The sequence below is a fragment of the Cibotium barometz genome, chromosome 1 (genome assembly GCF_041138505.1).
Source record: "Cibotium barometz isolate CiBa-2024 chromosome 1, ASM4113850v1, whole genome shotgun sequence".
Lineage (NCBI taxonomy): Eukaryota > Viridiplantae > Streptophyta > Polypodiopsida > Cyatheales > Cibotiaceae > Cibotium > Cibotium barometz.
In genome coordinates, this window is record NC_141046.1 from 49022852 (window position 1) to 49043850 (window position 20999).

The 20999-nt window shown below is 38.9% G+C and overlaps 1 pseudogene across 1 annotated transcript; it reads right to left on the minus strand.

Moving 5' to 3' along the window:
• Positions 1 to 2057: 2057 nt before the first annotated feature.
• On the minus strand, positions 2058 to 4761 carry LOC147642118 (aldehyde oxidase GLOX pseudogene; annotated as a pseudogene). The gene has a single exon (XR_015266699.1). The product of XR_015266699.1 is annotated as an aldehyde oxidase GLOX pseudogene (transcript).
• Positions 4762 to 20999: the final 16238 nt, after the last annotated feature.

The following is a 20999-nucleotide window of genomic DNA, read 5'->3' on the forward strand; positions in this document are numbered from 1 at the left end:
CCAGTCTCCAACTACAAACCCATGGAGAGGTATTTTTCTTTGTCCTTGTGCCTTTCTAACAATTTTATACCCTCTTGAAATCCATGGGTTTTATTTATGGAGCTATGTATGCATACATAGCTCTATGTATACATACATAGAACTATGTATGCCCTACTTATGTATACATAGAGCTATATACGCTCTACTTATTCATACATAGAGCTATGGTTGCTCTACTTATGTATACATAGAGCATACACACTTCTATGTATACATACATAGACCATACATAGAAGTATGAATAGCTCTATGCATGCATGCATAGTCCTATGTATGCATACGTAGAGCATGCATGGCTCAATGCATAGCTACATAGAGCTTATATATATGTTGTATCTATGCTCTATCTATTCTTTAATACACATACATAGAGCTATATATGCTACATAAAGCATATATTGTTACATAGAGCTGTATATGCTTTATCTATGCTCTATCCATTCTCTAATAAACATACATAGAGCATGCATACATAGTTCTACGCACGATAAGAGTATGCATACATAGAGGTATGTATATTGCTCTATGTATGCATACATAGAGCATACATAAGGCTATGCATGCTCTATTTATACATACATAGTAGAGCATACATAGTTCTATGTATACATATATACAGAGCTATGTATGTTCATGCATAATAGAGCTATGTATGCCCTATTTTTACATACATAGAGCATATATACATGGATTGGGCAATGTATGCTCCATGTATGCATACATAGAGCATGCGTAGTTCTATGTATGCATACATAGAGGATGTGTAGCGCTCTATCCATACATGCATAGTTCTATGTATGCTCAATTTATGCAATCATAGAACTTGCATAGCTCTATGTATGCATACGTAGAGATTGCATAGCTCTATGTATGTGTACATAGAGCTCGATGTATGCATACGTAGAGATTGCATAGCTCTATGTATGCATAAGTAGAGATTGCATAGCTCTATGATGTAAGCATACATTGAGCTACATGGGAGGCATGGGATTTGCTCAAAGCAACCAAAACATAGTTATGTGACAACTCTGTGTGACAATCAAATTTGCATAGCAATTGCAATGAACCTAGTGTTCCATGCTTACACTAAGTACATTGATATATAATATCATTTTATGCTCAAGTTGATCATGGATAGAGAGGTCTAGTTGGAATAATGAAAGACTATGTGGATATCTTCACAAAGGCTCTTGGAAGAGATCTATTGGTGTGGCATCTTCATTTACTCGACATTGGACCATCTACATGAGGTGTTAGTGATGGGTTTCTATTTTGTAAGTTTCTATTTTGTAAGCCTCCTATTAGAGTGATACCTTCATTGACTAGACATTGGGCAAAATAGATAGTTCACTCACATGGGGTATTAGAAATAGATGTTCTACCATCATTGTCACGGTATAGGTGATTTGTAAGCCCCCTATATGAGGACTAGCCATTGTGTTGAGCATCTTTGGGTACCCAACAATTCCTGATTCCTAGTTGACAATAGATATTTTTTTTTAAAATATAAAAAAAATAAAGTTTTTAAAACATTGTTAGCTGCATAGACTATTATTACTTTTTTCTTTCTACTCTCATCCCCCTCTCTTTTCTCTCTCTCTCTCTCTCTCTCTCTCTCTCAAATTTCATTCCCTCACCCCTCTCTCTCTCTCTCTCTCAAATTTCACTGTTTCATTACTGTCAATGTTCGTCTTACACAGTCCACAAACAAAAGAACCCTCTTTCTCTATCTTTATCGAAACTACGTACACATCATCATAAAGAGGATTCGCTGTCTCTCTCTCTCTCTCACACACACACGTACAATTCGCTCTCTCTCTCTCACACACACGCACACCCACCCACGGACGGACTCACATTGAAGGAGGCTTTGACAAAGCTCTTCCAGAAAATGGTCGGTTGCCTGTGGGGGGAGAGAGAGAGAGAGAGAGAGAGCGCGAGAGAGAATTGTCAATGTCCACTTGGAGAGCGCGAGGATAACTTCGCCGAAGAAATTGAACAACAATTCGGCAAAGTTTCTTTTTTAAATTGTGAAATAATTAAGCATGGATTATTTATTTTGAGTCGAAAGATACATACACATTTCTGTGTAAGTTTCGAGCTTTATGAACGGTGCCCTCGTGATCTAATTTAGCGGAGCAAGTAATTTACTTGTACGCCACTAATTAGTACTTACAATTTGGAGGAGGCACTTTTATATAGAAAGAATAGTAGTTGTGTAAGAAAATCAGGCTTTGTGAAACCACTTCCAAGTAATGGTGTGAGGAGGCCGATGTGGTGGAAGTGGAAGGTTGGAAGAAGACTCACGTACTGTTTACAATACCAAGAAGTGGCCTTAAGAGAGTTGAACCCATGCCGCAGTGCTAGGGATGCCATTGTTGATTACTCGCAGCATGTAGTAGCCAGAGGGAGCGGCTACAGAGGTGGGAGGGGCAGTGAGGGTGGCCAGGTAGCTGGCTCCAACCTTGCTAACAGTAAAGGCTAAGAAGAGCATTCGTTGATTCATGGAGTAGGAGTGGGTGGTGAACGGCGGGAAATACAGATTGAAGAAGAGGTTGACAGCAGGATCAGTGGGCACGTTGAAGGTCATGGTGAACACGGAAGCGTAGGAGATGGTGGTGGTAGAGAGCCCTGTGATGGTCGGTCTTCTGTAATCGTAGCCCGAATTGAGATAGTATGGGCTGAACGACTCTAGACGGAGCTCCGTCGGGAATGGCACCCCGCTGAACACATAGCCCACATTCGTGTTGCTCCCCCCCACCAGAATCCTTCCGTCCGCCAGAACGTTTGCCGTCGAATGGTACATCCTTGGAATACCGCTAGCCGCCAGTACCTCGAACCTTCTTCCTACAGGCTTCCATGCAGAGTACAGAAAAGGAGCCAGCGCTGGCTTTCTCGCTGCCCCCCACCCTGCCGTCCCTTGCTCAGCTCCGTTTATGATCAGAATGTCCCCTGTCGGAAGAATCAGCATGTCGCACATCACCCTCGGCGACGGCATGGTTTCCACAGCCCACTCCGGATTGGCATCCGTTATCACCATCCTCGCACAGTCATTCTGAGCATCCATGTACGTGCCGGAGCCTGTCGCTTGGAAAGCTCCGTCGGGACTGCCGCCACAGATCAGTACTTCGACTTTCGTGAAGCCGTCGGAGTGCTGCAGCGGGAGCATGACTGAGGAGCCCGACGACGGATAGTTCCGCCCACCTCCCGGCAGGTCCGGGAAAGTCTTAACTACTGTGTTGGTCTGGTAGTTGAGAAGGATGGACTTGTTGTTGGCGAAGATGAAGAGGTTGCCGTCGGAGGACAGATGAAGGAACGGGTAGAGATTGTTCTCGACGTTGGGGGTGTTGGTTTCGACGAGAAACCTAAAGGCGAAGGCTGCTTCCCCCGGTTTTTTCGGCACGAACTCGTAGCTGAAGGAGCGTCTTCCGCCAATGACGATGACGCGGTTGTCCGGCAGAACCTGATTAGAGGCATACCAACGGGAAGCTGCCAGTTGCCCCAACTCAATCCAGTCGCATGCGCCGTTGTCGCACGGGACGAAGTAACGGATGGCAGCAGCTCCGTCGTTGAAGCCACCCGTATTAACCAGGGTGCCATTGGCGACGAAGGCGCCGGAAGAGCACCAGGTGTCAGTGAGAACCTCAAGCGGCCGGACATTGTTGGTGGCCACGTCGTACTCAAAGGAGTGAGCATAGCAATCCACCTTAAGGGCCAGGTCGTTAGGATCTGTCCGACACCTTCCGTTCGGCAGTCTGAGCTGCGAAGGCCCATAGTCCGTCCTGTCGAAGATGATGACCTTGTTGAACCTATCCGTGGTCATGTGCATTGCAGACACTCCGGCAGTGACCAGTGTTTTCCAGTGCCCATTCTGGCCGTTTGCATGCTTTGGCAAAAATGCAAGGCTTACTAGTGCTACAATCATGCAGGTTTCAAACAGTAGACCAGCGACAGTATTGCATCTATTACCCCTTCTCGTGATCATTGCTTTGTCTGGAACAGCAATTTATTAACTGCAACTGTTAGGGTAATGTGATCTATTGATCAGTTATTATTGAGAGAAAATGGGAATTAGAACGGTCACAATTTCCAACCCTTACATAGTTATAGGACTAATGATAAACTGATCCTGATTCCTAACCGCTAGGTTGTGACTAGACTAATATAATGATATCCTGTGTGGTGATTAGACTGATGATTAACTAAGGTGCAGAATACCCCCTCGTTGGTCACCTGTATCTCCTAAGAGTCTTAGGTGGTGATTAGACCAATGATCACCGAGATACGATAATACCTTCTTGGGTGTACCCTGCAGTGAAATGGTGCTAGTACCTTGCCTCAGCACGTGGTTGAGCGTTCCTGCCTTGAGGTGGTGCTGCTAGTGAAGCATCAAGACCTCGATTTCGCTGCTCAATTTAGAGTAGCGTTGAGTAATTGCAACCCCTAGAAGGTGGTGATTGGTTAAGTGCATTTGATCAACTGAGGAAAGAGTAGATTGAGACAAGACAAAAGATGGATTTTGGAGAAGAAATAGAAAAATTGCGGTCTACAAAGATGGATTAAGGAGAAAAAATTGGACTGTAAGCAAGTGACAGAGGACTGGTCCTCTTCTTAAGACGCTCTCTCTAGTTGGGTTTAAGCAATGTACAAAGATGCCAGAAGAGAATATGGAAACCACCAGTAGCACAGTGTACTTATAAGGCATCAGGTTCTCTGTCTCTCTCTTAACCAAGTAATTACCGGAAAAGTTACCCACTAACCACCTTCGAAAGAGAATTTGGAGAAGAGTGTGCAGGCACGGCAGGGCTTAGCTGGCAATATGACCGACCCAAATGCTGGCAACGCGCCTCCGCCACAGCTAGAATAGACGTTTGAGAGACAGCTTCCCACGTTCTCAAGTTCCATTCTGTTTGCACGTTTCCTCATTGATTTTTTTTTGGGGGGATTCTGTTTGCACGTTTCCTCATTGATTTTTTTTTTGGGGCGGGCGGGGGTGTGTTAAAACTAAGGGTTTATACCAAATTTAAGGGAGTGCATTGGATTCTGTTTGGTTAAAACGAGAGTTATAGCGTGATCACGTTGATTAGCAGCCGGCCTCCAGTCACCCGTCCTATTCATATGGCTGGCAACTGGCTGGCTGTGTGCACATACAAAACAAACAACAACGACTATATTGATTGCCGTCCGATCCTATGAATGAAGCACAGGTGTCGCCATCTTTGAGCGCTGGCAGAGCGTGCCATTATTCATGCACGAACGTGAGTTTTGGCAGCAGGTGAGAAAGCTCGCATCCGTTGAGAAAAGCTACTGCCTAAATTTGAAACGACAGCGGCGCGGCTTCCTTCCGTGACTCTATTTAACCGGTACACGAATCTAGTGCGGCACGCCGAATTGCAAAAGCAGTGACTGTTCCACCCACGTAGCTGCTGGAGCCCTATAACGGACTTGTTTTTTTATTCTACGTTGTCAACGTCTCAATGGCGCTGATTTGGGATTGTCCAATCATCGCTGGCTTTGCTTTGGATTCGAGAATTAGCGTAACAGTCAACATTAGCCCACTTAAGCTTGAACGGCCAAAAGGTCGCTCATCACGCGCTTCTTGACCACCATATCTCCCCTTTCTTTATTAGAACACATAACCCTCACCATGAGTTTTGTATCTTTATATCTTGCAACAACAAATAGATTTATTCGTCTTTGGCCTTTTGTTCTTTAGACTAATTAGTACTTCCAATCATGCTAGAAACCTCTTGGCCCTTTCCCCATTTAAGTGGAAATTTTAACCCTTTTTTTATTTCAATCTTAGCCGTGGAAGATACACTAAAGGACACTATTTTCTTCTAGACACTACAAGTTTTAAAAAGGAACAACACGCTAATTATTTGTTCAACAAAATGCATCGAGCAGCCCTCTACACTTTTGAGCTATTGCTCAAAGTTTCAAAACAAGAATGCCTCAAGGGATTGCGACCTTCGCCCATTGTTCTCACTGAAAGTCATTTCCTTCCATTAGATCACAAGAATGCCATTACAACCAGAGAATCCAATTATTGATCAAAAGCTATCATCACTATGTTAATTCATTGCTATTGCTTTATCTCCTTTTGTAATGCATGGTGAAAATGGAAATAGTTATAAAATTCATATTACATCATATATAAGTGGTGCACACGGAGATGGTTAAACAATTCTAACAATCACTTCACATAATTGCTTTCATAAAAGAAATACATGTACAACTCACATGGCAAAAGTGCAACACACTCTCGCCGCCGTGAGGTGTCTTTTAATGGCTAGCTAACACTAGTTTGGTAGCTCAACATGACATAAATATATCTTTTCAGGAGTTTGCTAAAAAAATTACATCTTATGAATGGGAGTGGTATTTTGACATTTCTCTTCTAAGGCATGTTTTCATGAATGTGGCAAAACTTAGAAAATTATTAAAATGATAAAAGTAACGTTAAATATAATTGATAAATCACCATAAGGTATATACAGCACTATAATCCAAACAAGTTACAAATTTACAAAGTAGGTTCCTACATGCAAGAAAAAAATGATCTTGATTCATTATAAATTTCTCCTAAACCTTACATACTATTTACAAGATGAGAGTCCATGATTTAAAAAAATTTATTGCATTAATAATTAATTCAATTAAATTTACTTTTTAGAATATCTTTTTAGTTGTTGAGTCTTTCACACCCGAAATATGTCAATAGTGTGAGTTTATATGGTGATTTACTTAAGTTATACTAATAAATCAATGTCTCCACTAAAGTAGTTGGTCAAGAATACATATTTAAACATTTCAATTTAGTTAGAAGACAAGGTGATGGTCTCAACTTTCAAAATTGCATTGATAACAAAACAACATATACAAACTCCTGCTTATATTTGGATCATCTAGTGAGAAACTTATGAAAATAGTATTTATTATTATATAAAATGGCTAGATATTCCACTTAAAGCCTTATGAGATGTTTAAAAATGTGTGAAGTAGTCTCATATTCTATAGTAATAAAATATGGTCCAAAATTTGTGAACTTTCATCTAAAACAAAGTGCCTAAAAGGATAGGTGTATATGTGATTGGCTCTCACAAAATGCACCAATAAAGTATAACATTGTACAGAACATGTGTGCAAGATTTGGTCCTAGTCTATGATTGTTTGATTAGCTATAAAATTCCTCTAAGTTAATTTTTTTGAGACAGCTAAATACCTTAAAATTTTGTTAAGACCTAAATTCTAGAATTCTAATTGATTTTTGAGCCTAAGATGGATTGTATCACACCATATATATATATATATATATATATATATATATATATATATATATATATATATATATATATATATATATATATATATGAGGTAATGTATATCCAAAAACTTTGGAAAACATTGAGAAATTGACTAATTAAAGCCTTTGATCCAAATATAGTCCAAATAACTCTGTATTACGAGTGTAATTTGGCCTATAAATTTTTATGAAATTGAAAAGCCCAGAGGTAACCAATGTGATCCCAAAATATACCTTTCCTATATACCTGATGATATGAAAAAAGAAAACCTTTGATTTTCTTCAGGGAGGAGGGAGGGGGGTGCACTTAAAAATATGTAAGATACACGTGAGTTCAACAGAAGGGTTTTTTTTCTCTTGTGGAGTTATAAAAAATTTACATACATAAGGGGATTTCTAATTGAAATGGTGAAAATTTGGTATAAAAGTGGTACTTTTATTATAAAAAGTGTTACAAAAGTGGTGTTTTTAAAATTCAAAAATCCACAAGTAGGGGGTTAACACGTGCGAGTTAACAGAGTGACCTCCCCCCCTGGAGTGATTTTCACTATCCATGTGTTCTAAATAATTCCATAAAGTTGGTCAGTAAAGAGGACACAAATATGTCCACGGACACTTTTCTGTCATATTATCAAACTAGTGTTAAAGTTTCTAAATTAGTCGTTTAATAAAAGTTTTAAATTATTTATATGGATAATTTTACATCACTTCATAAATTATGAGAAGAGATTTCAATTTTCTAAGTTAGGATAATTCTTGGTAAATTAAAATTTAAAACAAGAGGGAGTAACCATGTCTATACATAGAATTTAATCCAATTGAAGTTGTATGATTTTGTGATTATTTTCTAACATTTTTGCAAGGTAGTATACTAGAAAGGCTTTTGTGAGGCTAACAAAAAGATTTTGCAAGTTCTTTTTGGGGATAAAATGGAGACAAAATCAAAATTTTCTCCAATCACTCTCAGAATGTACGTAACAAGGTGAGCTTTTATTTTGTGATAATGTGATATATATTATTTTAAGAGACCAGTATAATGTAACATGATGAAATGAAAATGAGTCTTCTAATAATTGGAAATACACATCAAGTTTATAATCCTAAAATGCCTTGAATAGGCTATAGTGCATTTAATTACAAAAGAAACAACACTACGATTTGGATTAATGTCATATATACTCAAACAAAATAGAGAACTATAAGATGTTTAACTTTATTTCTTACAAGCTTTGCTGCACTTCATGTTGCCTTGTTTCACTTACATCTACAAATACACGTAAGTTTATTTAAGTCAAAAACATATCAAAAAGTTAAATATGCATAAAATACCTAATTTCTCAAAAAAATGAGAATAGAAAAGAACATATTGAAGATACACATACCTTGAATACTTGGAGTTAAAACAAAGTAAGTGGCACACAAAATTTTATTTGTGCTCTCATCTTGGCCATTAGCTTATAGGTAGTAATAAGGTGTTTATTTTATGTGCATCGCAAAGGAATTCTTTGAACAAGAACTCCACCACTTCATTTATAAAATGTGTAAACGATCGCTCGTTTTTGTTATTTCTAGTGGGAAACCAGATTGAGTAAGCACATCTTTGTTAAAGGAACTTGGTGGTAGATCTCATGCCATCTCTTTGTGTAGTTTTAGCCTCAATCCTCTTGGTGATGAACTAATCGATGGGTGGGGGCGAGCGTGATATAGCATGCCTAGGTTCCCTTAAGCAGCTAGGCTAATGGGACCCACAAATTCTATGCCCATGGTTGCTCTTAGATTGTGGTGGTTAGGGGTATCCTGATGAATTCAATTTCATCTTCAAAGAGTGTAGGCAAGCTTGGAGAACCTTGCAGGTTTTTACGTCTATAGCAAAGTGTCCCCTCCAGTAATGCTAACTTTCTAATAAGAATAGCAACAAAAAATCATCCTCATAAATGTATGTCATTATGATGTTAATCCACTATAACTCTACAACATCAAATAGAAAAGATAGACACACCAAAAGCATGTATGATCAATCTATGAAGCAATGGTGTCCAAATCTATAACTTGGACAAGTCCTCGAAAATGGTCCAACGGAGTACTTATGGTGATTTTCACTCTAAGAGCATGTGGCAACAAGCTAGAATGGATTCCCTATGAATGTACTTCATACATGTATTATGAAATTAAGCATTGTATAAGGAGTAGGCCACTTATGAGCCTTTGGCACCTAGTTGGCCACAGTTTAAAAGTGTCTTAACACTTATGGCCTTGTATATAAGCCACTTTCTCTCATAATGCAAGATACTCTTCCATTGTGATATTAAGAATTATATAAGAAATAGGCCACTTATGAGCCTTGGGTGCCCGATTGGCCACAGTCAATTTCACTTATAATGCAAGATATTGCTCTTGCTAAATCATCTTAATAATTATTTCTCTAATGCATGCTATTGAGTGTGTATGAGTGATTTGAAGTCATAGGAGAGACAAGAAAATGTAGTTCATGTGACGATGTGATAACACTCATGGGAGACTATGACATAAATTGCTAACCACGGAGGTATGGAGCTCTCACTACAAGGTTACAAGGGTCCCAGCTTTGGCTGAAGTGACACTTTGGGCCCCCTAAAAAGTTGTACCCAACTTGGCACAAAAGTGATGTTTGTAGCGACACTCTCTATATGGCGCTTATAACAATAATTTTTATGTCACAAGCGATGATATTTAAGTAAATCCTTTATAATATAATACCATTTAAAGTGTCACTTAGCGACTCATTTTGTGTTGCTAAGTGACTCACTAGATTCAATCATTTTTTTATATGCGACATAGCCTATACGCAATGTATCTTGTAATATTTCCTCTCTCTCTCTCTCTCTCTCTCTCTCTCTCTGCTATGAGAAGTTAATTAATGGAATATATAATCCCACGTTTCTCATTATTTATGAATTGGATTTAATTCATGGAATACATATTCCCATGTTTTCCATTTTTATAAATTCTCCTAGAGACGAGTTTAGATTGGGATACCTTTCTAAATCCAAGCGGTGAATCATATCTTACTTTATGCGTACGCAGGTGAATCCATACATGCATGAGAGTATTGGTTGCATCGTCTTGATGTTATGAGTTTTGTATGGTTATTTGTATTTTTAATCAATTAATTTATTAATTGATTGGCATAGTTGATGTAAGTGCATATCATTGGATTGGATGATGGAGGCGAGCTTGTGGTGTTCAAGATTATTTTGACAGTGATCAATTTGAGTGTCGATAGAGACGACACCACCATAGCCCGTGAACACTTTCTTATGTTTCCTTCAATCTCACTTACCCCTTGAGGAGATATTTGTCACAATACATACATGTCGTTCAAGGATTATAGAATCACACTTTTATTTTGTAACATATCAAACACCCATTGTTGAAGATGATAAATCTTTTACCCACCTATGATTCATTGTAGCATTAAACTAATTCATTATACTTGGACATTCCTTTACTAACCGTTTTTGTTATAAATTCGGATAACAACAAGAAAAGGTAGTTTTATCACCTTTTTTAGTCAAGTATAAGGGTTACCATATCACAGATTCTTAACGGCTACCTAATCATGCCCTCGCTGCCTATCATTGATTGTATGTTATGTTCATACTAACCTATGATGATTATTTATGATTTTGTGACTGCTCAAGACAGTTGTTTGTCACCCTCAGGGAATGTTATGAGAGGAGTTAATTCATGGAATATATATTCCCATGTTTCCCATTATTTATGAATTAGAGTTAATTCATGGAATATATGTTCTCACGTTTACCATTTTTATGAATTCTCTTAGATAGGTTTAGATTGGGATACCTTTCTAAATCTAAGCGACGAATCATAGATTACTTTATGCATACGTAGGTAAATCCGTACACATGCATGGGAGATTGGGTGGATCATCTTGATGTTATGAGTTTCATATGGTTATTTGTATTTTTAATCAGTTAATTGATTAATTGATTGACATAGTTGATGTAAGTTCAAATCATTAGATTGGATAATGGTGGTGTTCATGAATATTTTGAGGTAATCAATTTTGAGTGTCAACAAATATTATTTGATTTTGTGAGAAACAAGCACTAGTAATTCATTTTGTGTATGCCATCCATATTTATTGATGATGTATATATATTATTCGGGACATGTGAAAGCTCCCTTGTGTATATTTGATTAAGATATGTACACATTTATATGGTTTAAGGTTACATCTACTTTTGAAGCAGATTAGCTTGCCTAATAAAGTAAGCTATTTTTAAAGAAGCTGACATATTTGTAAAAGAACACTATTTTGAGCCCCACAATTTATTTCAAGGAACATATTTAAGTACACCAAGAGGAAGGCTCACTCTTGTGTGGGGGAAATTGGACCCAATATATTCTGTCGTGTACAATTATTTTCTCTATTGTATGCTTGTTATTTAGTATTTTTATAATTATTTTATACTTGGTATTTATTTTTTTTACAATCAATTCATTGGGTTTATGTCAACCTCCCACAACAATGGTATCAGAGCCAAGATTAATTGCAAAAATTGAAAGTGTTGAACCACAAGACAAAGAGGCCTTGGAAAATTAAGAGGAGAATATTTAATACACATCACAATGACTTGTCATCCCCTCACAATCCATGACAACCATCCAAACTCTTACAACTCATGGAAGAATATATGTGACTTGCTTATATATCCGTATGCAATGCACATGCTTACTCGAGGCATTATTACACATCTTCAACTAAGATGAACCCGAAGATAAATGGTCAAAGAGCTCGATGAACAATCATGAAGATCATTTGCAAATATAGAAGCAAAGACAACACCATCGTAGCCCATGAACAATTTCTTTCTCACTTATGTTTCTTGCAATGTCACTTACCCCTAAAGGGGATATTTGTCACAATACATACACCACATCTTTAGAGGATTATAGAATCACACTTTTATTTTGTAGCACATCAACCATCTATTAAAGATGATAAATCTTTTACTCACATATCATTCTAGCATTAAACTAATTCATCATTCATAAACTTTCCTTTATTAACCCTTTTTATTGAGATAACAATAAGAAAAGGTAATATTTATCATCTTTCTTTAGTCAAGTATAAAGGCCACTCTATTAAAGATTCTCAATGGCTACTTGATCATGCCCTCACTACCTATCCATCGTTGATTGCATCTTATATTCATACTAGCCCATGATAGTTATTTATGAGTTTGTGACAACTCGGGACAGTTGTTGTCACCTCTGGGGGAATGTTATGAGTAGTTAATTCATGGAATATATATTTCCACATTTTCAATTATTTATGAATTAGAGGTAATTCATGGAATATATATTCCCACGTTTTAAATTTTTATGAATTCTCCTAGACGGGTTTAGATTGGGACACCTTTCTAAATCAAAGTGGCAAAGCATAGCTTACTTTACCTATACATGCATGGGAGTATTGCTTGGATCGTGTTGATATTATGAATTTTGTATGGTTATTTGTAATTTTAATCAATTAGTCTATTAATTAATTGGCATCGTTAATGTAACTACATATCATTGGATTGGATAATGGAGGCAAGTTGGTTGTGTTTAGAAACGAGGCACACTATTACAAGTGGGTCTATTTACGACATATTTTTCAATGGAAATGAACATGCAAACAAACTCCGAAAGCATTGATATGCATGTTGATATCAAACCGTCAAAATATTCACCGAAACTAGCACTAAAATAAGCATCGAAATACGTGTTGTAGCAACAGTCAAAATATTTTATAATTTTGCGACAGTCTCTTTGATGCTTTTACCAACGCGTATTTCGACCACTATACCGACATATACTTGGACACGTATTTCGACTCAAATACCGACTAGTACTTTGACGTGAATTTTTACTCAAATACCAATGCGTATTTTGACCACCATACTGACATATACTTCTATGTGTATTTCGACTCAAATACTTCAACACATATTTCAACTCAAATACTGCAACTAATAGATGGATGTAGGTTTTAATTTTTTTTGACATAATGGTATATCCAGGTGCAGTCCTGCAGCTGGATGCACCATTATGCCAGCATTGAATAGTACTCAAAGGTCACAAAACATAAATTTTTATTACTAAGAAGAAGTCACATAATTTATTTATGTTTACAATATATGCTCAAACACATGGAGCTGACAAAACAATATTTAAAGACATTGCTCCTATACATAGTGCCTTGGATGCAAGGCTAAACCTAATCATTGGTGTCCTCAAGGTTTGGCATTGGTCCCTACAAAAGAATATTGATAATGCAAAAACTCAAAAAGGCAAGTGATGCAAAAACTATTTGATAGATGCAAAATGTAGAGGCTTACCATATTGACCACATTTATCAAGTTAACGTTGATGCCTTCTCACTCAAGTTACTTGAGGAGGGCATACGTATTGTGTTTTAAGGCATACCTCTCCTCTGCATCATTCGCTGCACAATCAACAACTCTTTATTTTGGAAGCATGATGCATGAATACTTAATAGAAATGAAATTCCCATTATGCCAAAAAAAAGTGAGTGAGTGTACTATTAATACTTACAAAGCACGTGTGGAAAGCATCCCAGCCACCCCCAAGATGGGAGCTCCCTACACTCTACATTCACTTTGTTGCGACTTCCTCCTCCTACATATACCTGCAGGGATTTACATTGTGCTTCTTGCACTCCTCATCCCAAATCTCTTGCACACAATGCCAGGGCTTTTCTCCCCCTATCTTTACCCTGTGCGTAATGTCACTGCACCATTGCTTCATTATATTCACCATGTGATCTCTTTAATCCATCTTGGATGGACCTCTTCATTGCCTAGTGTGCTGGCCGAAACTCACTCCTGATTTGATTGACGACTCGGTCCTTCTTTGCTTTATCAAGTTTATGCCTTGTAGTCATAAAGTTGTGGGCAAAGTCTATATGGAATAACTCACGGATTCGAGTCTTCATCTCATTGCCAACATCATTGAGGACAGCATTTCCCTCCACCACTCGGTATTGGGAACGAGCCGGATTGGGGGTAGAGGGGTATAAGTGTATGTGGAGCCACCACCACAGCAACAATCCGACAAGTGATCTCATCTTTTATAACTTGAATTAGTGGAGCAAGTCGTGGTGGGTCGGGTTTGTGTGACTTACTACCACATGGAGTGTCTGTCGGTGTAGCTTGTGTGTGGTGGTGGGTTGTGATGGTTATGCAGAAGTGCCAGCATCTTCCTTGTGAGGGTTGATCCATAGCCCTTTGCTCGGGGCTCATTTGCAAGATGAAATTATAAAACTGACATAGGGACATTGCATGTGGTGTAGGCATGGTGGAGATGTTGGGGCTGTATGCGGTGTGTTGTCTGATGTGCGATCCATAGTCTACACACATACAATTAAAGATGGTTATGCGCATGATTATGCAAGGGTGCAAGTGTTTAGGGTTTAGGGTTTTCATGGCATAAGCATGGGGTGTGACATCAACAAAGAAAGTTGTTCAAGTGCAAGTGATGTGAGTAGTGAAGTTGGCATGCTTACTGTGTGGACCGATAAAGACATTATCAAGGTTGGGTTCAAAAAGTTTTCTATGTCCATTTTTTATGTGAAGTGGTTCAAGGTGGTGACTCAAGGACCGCAAGCAATCATGCATACAGATAAGAGCGGATTTGTTTAAGTAGACTCCACAAAGATATGGACAAACCAAAGAGACACATTTATGCTACCAAAGCATTGTGAGTAGATCATCTTCAAGGCAGACCCAAGAGATCATAAGTGGTTGTTTGTAATCCAAATTGATCCACGCATTAAATAAATATTTGAAGATATGAAAATATCAGATGAAGTAGAGGTTGAGAAATCCACTTAAGAAGCACAAGAAGCAGATATTGATCTAGTTGAACAACTAGAAGAAGGATCAAATGAAGGTATAGTAATTCAACAACTAGAACTTAAACCACAAGAAAACACAATGGCTAATACTTTCGATAACAAACGAAGCTACACCAATTGACTAAGATATAGATGAAGAGGTCTTTCTAGAAATAGATGTATTTGGAGCCATGGATCTAGTTGGAGGATGAGAGAGTAGATGATGAGCAATCTAGCTGAGGATGAGAGAGTAGATGATGAGCTATAACATCTTATTTCTTTTTTATTTGACAAGAAATACTTGGTTTTTGTCACAGTTTTCTTGTTCGAAACTATCAATGTAAGCTTTGGTAGACAATTGTCATAATTTCTTGTAAATATTGCTACATATATCCTTGTATATGTAGTAGATGACTTAAACATTTTAGGTGATAATGAGAAGATGATCCAGAAGACAATGGATATGCTGAGCCATGAGTTTGAGATGATAGACTTGGGTCGTATGCATTTTTATTTGGGGATTCAGGTCTGGCAAAAGTTAGGTAAAATCTTCATTTCGTAGCATAAGTATGCTTGGGAGATTCTCAAAGCATTTGGGATGACAAACTGCAAGCTTATGTCTACGCCTGTTGACATCAGGAAGTACAGGAAGTTGGTGGGGAGTTTGATTTTTCTAACTAACACTAGACCTGATATCAGCTTCACAGTTGGTGTGTTGAGCAAGTTTTCCAACAAGCCACGAGAGAGTCATTGGAAGGAAGGGATGAGGGTACTTTGGTACATTAGAGGTACTCTTCAGTATGGCATCACTTATAGTATGGGTGACTCTCCGATAGGTTATTGTGACTCAGATTGGGTAGGAGTTTGTGATTCTAGGAAATTAGTTTTTGGATATTGTTTTTTGCTTGGTTTCAGTGCTTTCTCTAGGACCAGAAAAAATCAACCTACATTGGCACTTTATTCCACAGAGGCTGAGTATAAGGCAGCTTGCTTTGCTGCATGTGAGGTAGTATGGTTAAGGAGAATCTTAACATGGGAGTTAAGATCGGGGAGGCTATAGTCTTCCGGTGTGACAATTAGAGTTGCATGGCTATCTCCAAGAAATGTGTTTCATGCTCACACGCACATTGAGAGTCAGTATCATTATGTGCAGGAGCTGATAAAGGATGAGATAGTGGAGCTAGAGTATTGCTCTACAGAGAAAACCTGTTCTGACATCTTCACCAAGGATCTTGGGAAGGACCAGCTCACTCGGCATGTTTATCGACTTGGCGTTGGGCCAAAAACCTAGTTCATCTTTGGGTGGATGTATTGAGGGGGGGTGTTAGTATACACTCAATGTCTGCCTCTCAACATGTATCTTACTTTGATGTATAATGCACATTTGTTAGGCCCCCATTATGAGGAGTATCCATGGTGCATATGTCTTTAGTGGGAACCCCGGTTTAGACACCAATGGATTCATTATTGTGACCATTGATGATGGTTAAGAGATGGTCAGGGGGGTATGAGAGTTAGCTGGGGCCCAGGAGGAGGGAGCGCATATGAAGGTTAAGGAACCCACTCAAGAACATAGCTGATATGCTTTGGAGCCCCCGAGGCGACGATATGAGGAATATTCCCTTAAATACTAGGTCCATCATTAGTGGGCGGTGGTCGGTGGTTGGTGGACCGCGTTCTTGATACACAGGCGGTGACCGTATCTATGCAGTGTACTACCCTCATTGTATACGCATCTACCACCCTACTTACAGTACTATAGATGGACATGGTTGCCATGAGCTAAGCATCCAATGCTTTTAGTATCCACCCCCTTCTACACTTCATACATCCTCCATCCAGATTCTATCTAGATGGCCATCTAAGCTACACCTAAGCTGAATTAATGGTACTTGCATGTCCCAAATAATATATACATATTGTTTATAAATATGGATGGTACGCCCAAAATGAATTAATGGCACTTGTTGTCACCAAAATCAAATAATATTTATCGACACTCAGAATCAATTATCTCAAAATATTCCTAAACACCACCAGCTCACCTCCATTATCCAATCCAATGATCTGCACTTACATCAACTATGTCAATTAATTAATAAATTAATTGATTAAAAATAGAAATTATAAGAATATGGCACAACGAAAAGAGATAGCAAGAGAGAGTAAAATAGACAATGCAATAGATACACAATCGAGAGAATTTAAAATTTTTATTATACCAAAGAGGTACAAGTGATGGTGTTGTCCACCTGTGCACTCTCAACTAAGGGCATGCTATAATGGAAATTGTACTTTTTGTGGACATTATGTTGGGCATGCAGCTTCACAGTGGTGCACTCGTTTGCTAATACTTCCAAACCTCAACAATTGACTTTACCAGCTCCATCACAACCACAAGCCATAATGCCTACTACAACACCTCAACCTAATGCTGAGCAAACAGCACAACAACCTATTTTGCAAGGGGAATTTACAATGCACAAAATGTGTCGTTACCTCCACCAGTTTTGGGACCTCAACCTCCACCCTCGAGAATCACACCATTGAACCAAATAGGTTTTGAGGAACCTTTGCGTGTCCAAAATACAAGGTTGACTTGGATACTTCCTCACATGTCGCTTTGTGAGGACTCCACAAAGATCTATCTAGACTATGTAGTCGATGTAAGAGGTGGAGTTGAAAGCCTGTATACTAGCTAGCTATGGTAGGAAGAGGTCAAGACATCAACAAATCTAATGTCAAGAGAGGATGCCTCTTCAATGCTATCATTATCAAGGATCACACCGAGTCTCTGAGTGTCACATCAAAAATCAACCAATCACCCAAGCTTCATCTTCTAGCATGCCACCTGTAATCATTGTGGCATAGATCATTGGAACAAAGATTACCCAATGAAAGTGGTAGTTGTAAATCAGTAGAATGGTCCTATAATCACACATCTCAACATGATTGGAGTGGGTGGTCAAACTTAGAGATCAATTTTCTAACCCACCTGTGAATGCAATAACAAGACTCGTAACTCAAAACACACCTATTGTGGAAAAGAAGAAAGATGTCCCACTTCGTTTAGTAGTGGGATCCAAAAAGAAGAGGGGCCATAGAAGAAATAAATCCATAAAAGGGAAAAAAATAGAGAAAATAGAATGAGTGAACTTGGGAATACCTGATGAACCAGTCTACATGAATGATATTGATGAGGACTCCAATTCAGTGGACATATAGGCTAGTTTTGAGCTAGAGACACTCAAACAAAAACTAAGGAGACCAAAAAGGAGGAGGTGTAGGCCCTCAAGAAACCAAACAAAGAGAAACTTGGTTCATAGCCTAACCTTGTAAGAAAATTGGAACAACTTCATGAGCTCAAGGATATGGTCACACATACTTAAGAGGAGTTAGAACCAAGACCAAAACAAGTAAACATCTCTGACACTATTCATCCAAACATCCTAAAGCCTATCACAACCCACAAACCCTCGGATCTACCTAGTGTCATCCTTGAGGTCAGTGAGAACTCACCTGTCTCAAGCATGGATTCTGGACTCTTTAGGAGAATGTTTGAGTATGAGAACCTTGAACCCCACCAAGAGGTGGAAATTCCAATATCACTAGCACCCTCATGATAGAGAGGCAATAGTACTCCCCCCATGAGCATCCCTAAGTTGATGGATTTTATGGCTTCAAAAATTGATACCACAATCAGTGCATGTCTGTGTGGAGACCCTCAACTCTTTGCAGCATTAAAAGCTATTCTCAATGGGGAACTTGATGTTGAGCTACCACTCTTTGCAAACGTGCATAAACATCTTTCCTAAGAGACTACACCAGAGCAAGGACAACACTAAGTCTGTGGTCGAAATACCATTAAACAAACTGGCACAATACTTTGAGAGTGATAAGACTACTACAACCCTCTCTGTCACTCATTGCGCCAAGGGAATCACAGTAATGGGAGTCCTAGATGGTGGTATGGGAGTGAGTTTAATCACCAAAAAGTGTTGGGAAAATATGGGCAAATCTCATGAAGTGTCTATGACATTGTTGTCAAGATGGCGGATGGAACAATTGCCAAACCTATTAGGATGTTATGAGATCTTAGGATCAAGGTACTAAAACATCAGGTAAAGCACACCTTAATCATTGATGGATTTATCTAAACAACCAGACTTTTATGAGATGATCTTAGGAAGACCATTTATGAATAAAGCCAAAATGGTCCATGATTGGGCAAGGACCATGTCTACTTTGCAATTCGATGATTTAGTCCTTAGAGTAGACCTTGACTGGTCATCTACATCCTATGGATAGTGGTGGCATTTTTGGCAATCAATCGGATACCACCATCAATTTTGTTACAGTATTGCTTCACATGCAAGAAGGACACAAATACGCCAATTTGAAGATCATAGATGAAGGTGATGATGTAAATTGGATTCAAATGATGGCCAACATAGATAGTTGGGGAAGGCAAGGATCAACATGGATAACACCAGATGTGGCGAGGAACTCCCCAAAATTATACTATTGTAAATGATGAGTGCCATGTACTCAGACAACGATGGAATCACTGGAGTATAGTGAGCTCGAATCCACATGGGAAGAATTTGTACACTTCTAACTCTTACACCTCTGGGGAGGAGTCTGGAAATGAGATGGAAACAGAACTAAAACAAACCCAGGTGAGTGGAACCAAAACAACCAAAATTAAGATAAGTGACACAGAAAAAGAATCAGATGAAGAAGCTTCTCACCAAGGCAAAAGAACACTAAAGAAACAAGATAAAAAAAATCGTTATAAGATAAACACTTATAAGAGATTGCAAGAAAGAAAAACCATGGCCCAATGGATATAGTACATTGGTGCTGTAGACGTTCATCGAAAGTTCATAGACAATTGGGGAGAAGAGTTGCAAAAGGTCATGTATTGTAGACCACCTATGGATAAATAGCCAGGTCCTCCACACTCCACCAAGAGAAACTCCTCCCACTATTACCTCTGACCGCCATCACCGCCGGTGCCCTTCGACATCTCTTACCCATCAAGTCCTCAAACTACCAGATGCACTTATGACATGCATGGCTAACTTTGAAGGTACCGTGATGGTACACCCCTCCGTCCAAACACAGAGATCTTCATCGAATACTATCCACCTTTCCCAACAAGGGATGTGCATGGCCACCTCTTTGGCCAAGTATACTCATGGAGGGAACACCCCTCTCCCTTAAGGCAGGGTGAGATCCTCTTTGAGCACCATCTACCTTTTCCCGATGAGTGTGACATCTAAAGCAGAAGATCTTCCCTCTACGCAACATGATGAATGATTGGAACGTCGAGGAGGAGGATTGCAACAAGAAGAGGGGGAGGAGAAAAGGGGATCACTCTCTCCTCAAGTGTATTATTCTCTCTACATTTTTGGCATACAATATTACTCTCTTGTGGTATTTTCTATCTATGTGTGTGGTGTGAGTGAGTGGTCTATGGGTGTGGTGTGAGTGAGTGATCTATGGGGATACTATGGTACTGGGAGAGGTGGTTGGAGAGCACAGTAGACGGTGTGAAGCATAGGTCTTACATGTCTAGCCCAGTGAGGTCGACCAAGCCTTAGCGGGTATACTTCCTTGAGAGGATCCATGCTCCCTTTCCCTAAGCCATAGGAGAGCCATAGTGATTGTGTAGATAGTCCCCACAAGTTCCATAGCGAGGACCGACGGTAGGAAATCCACAAAAAAAAGTTAAGTGTTCACAGA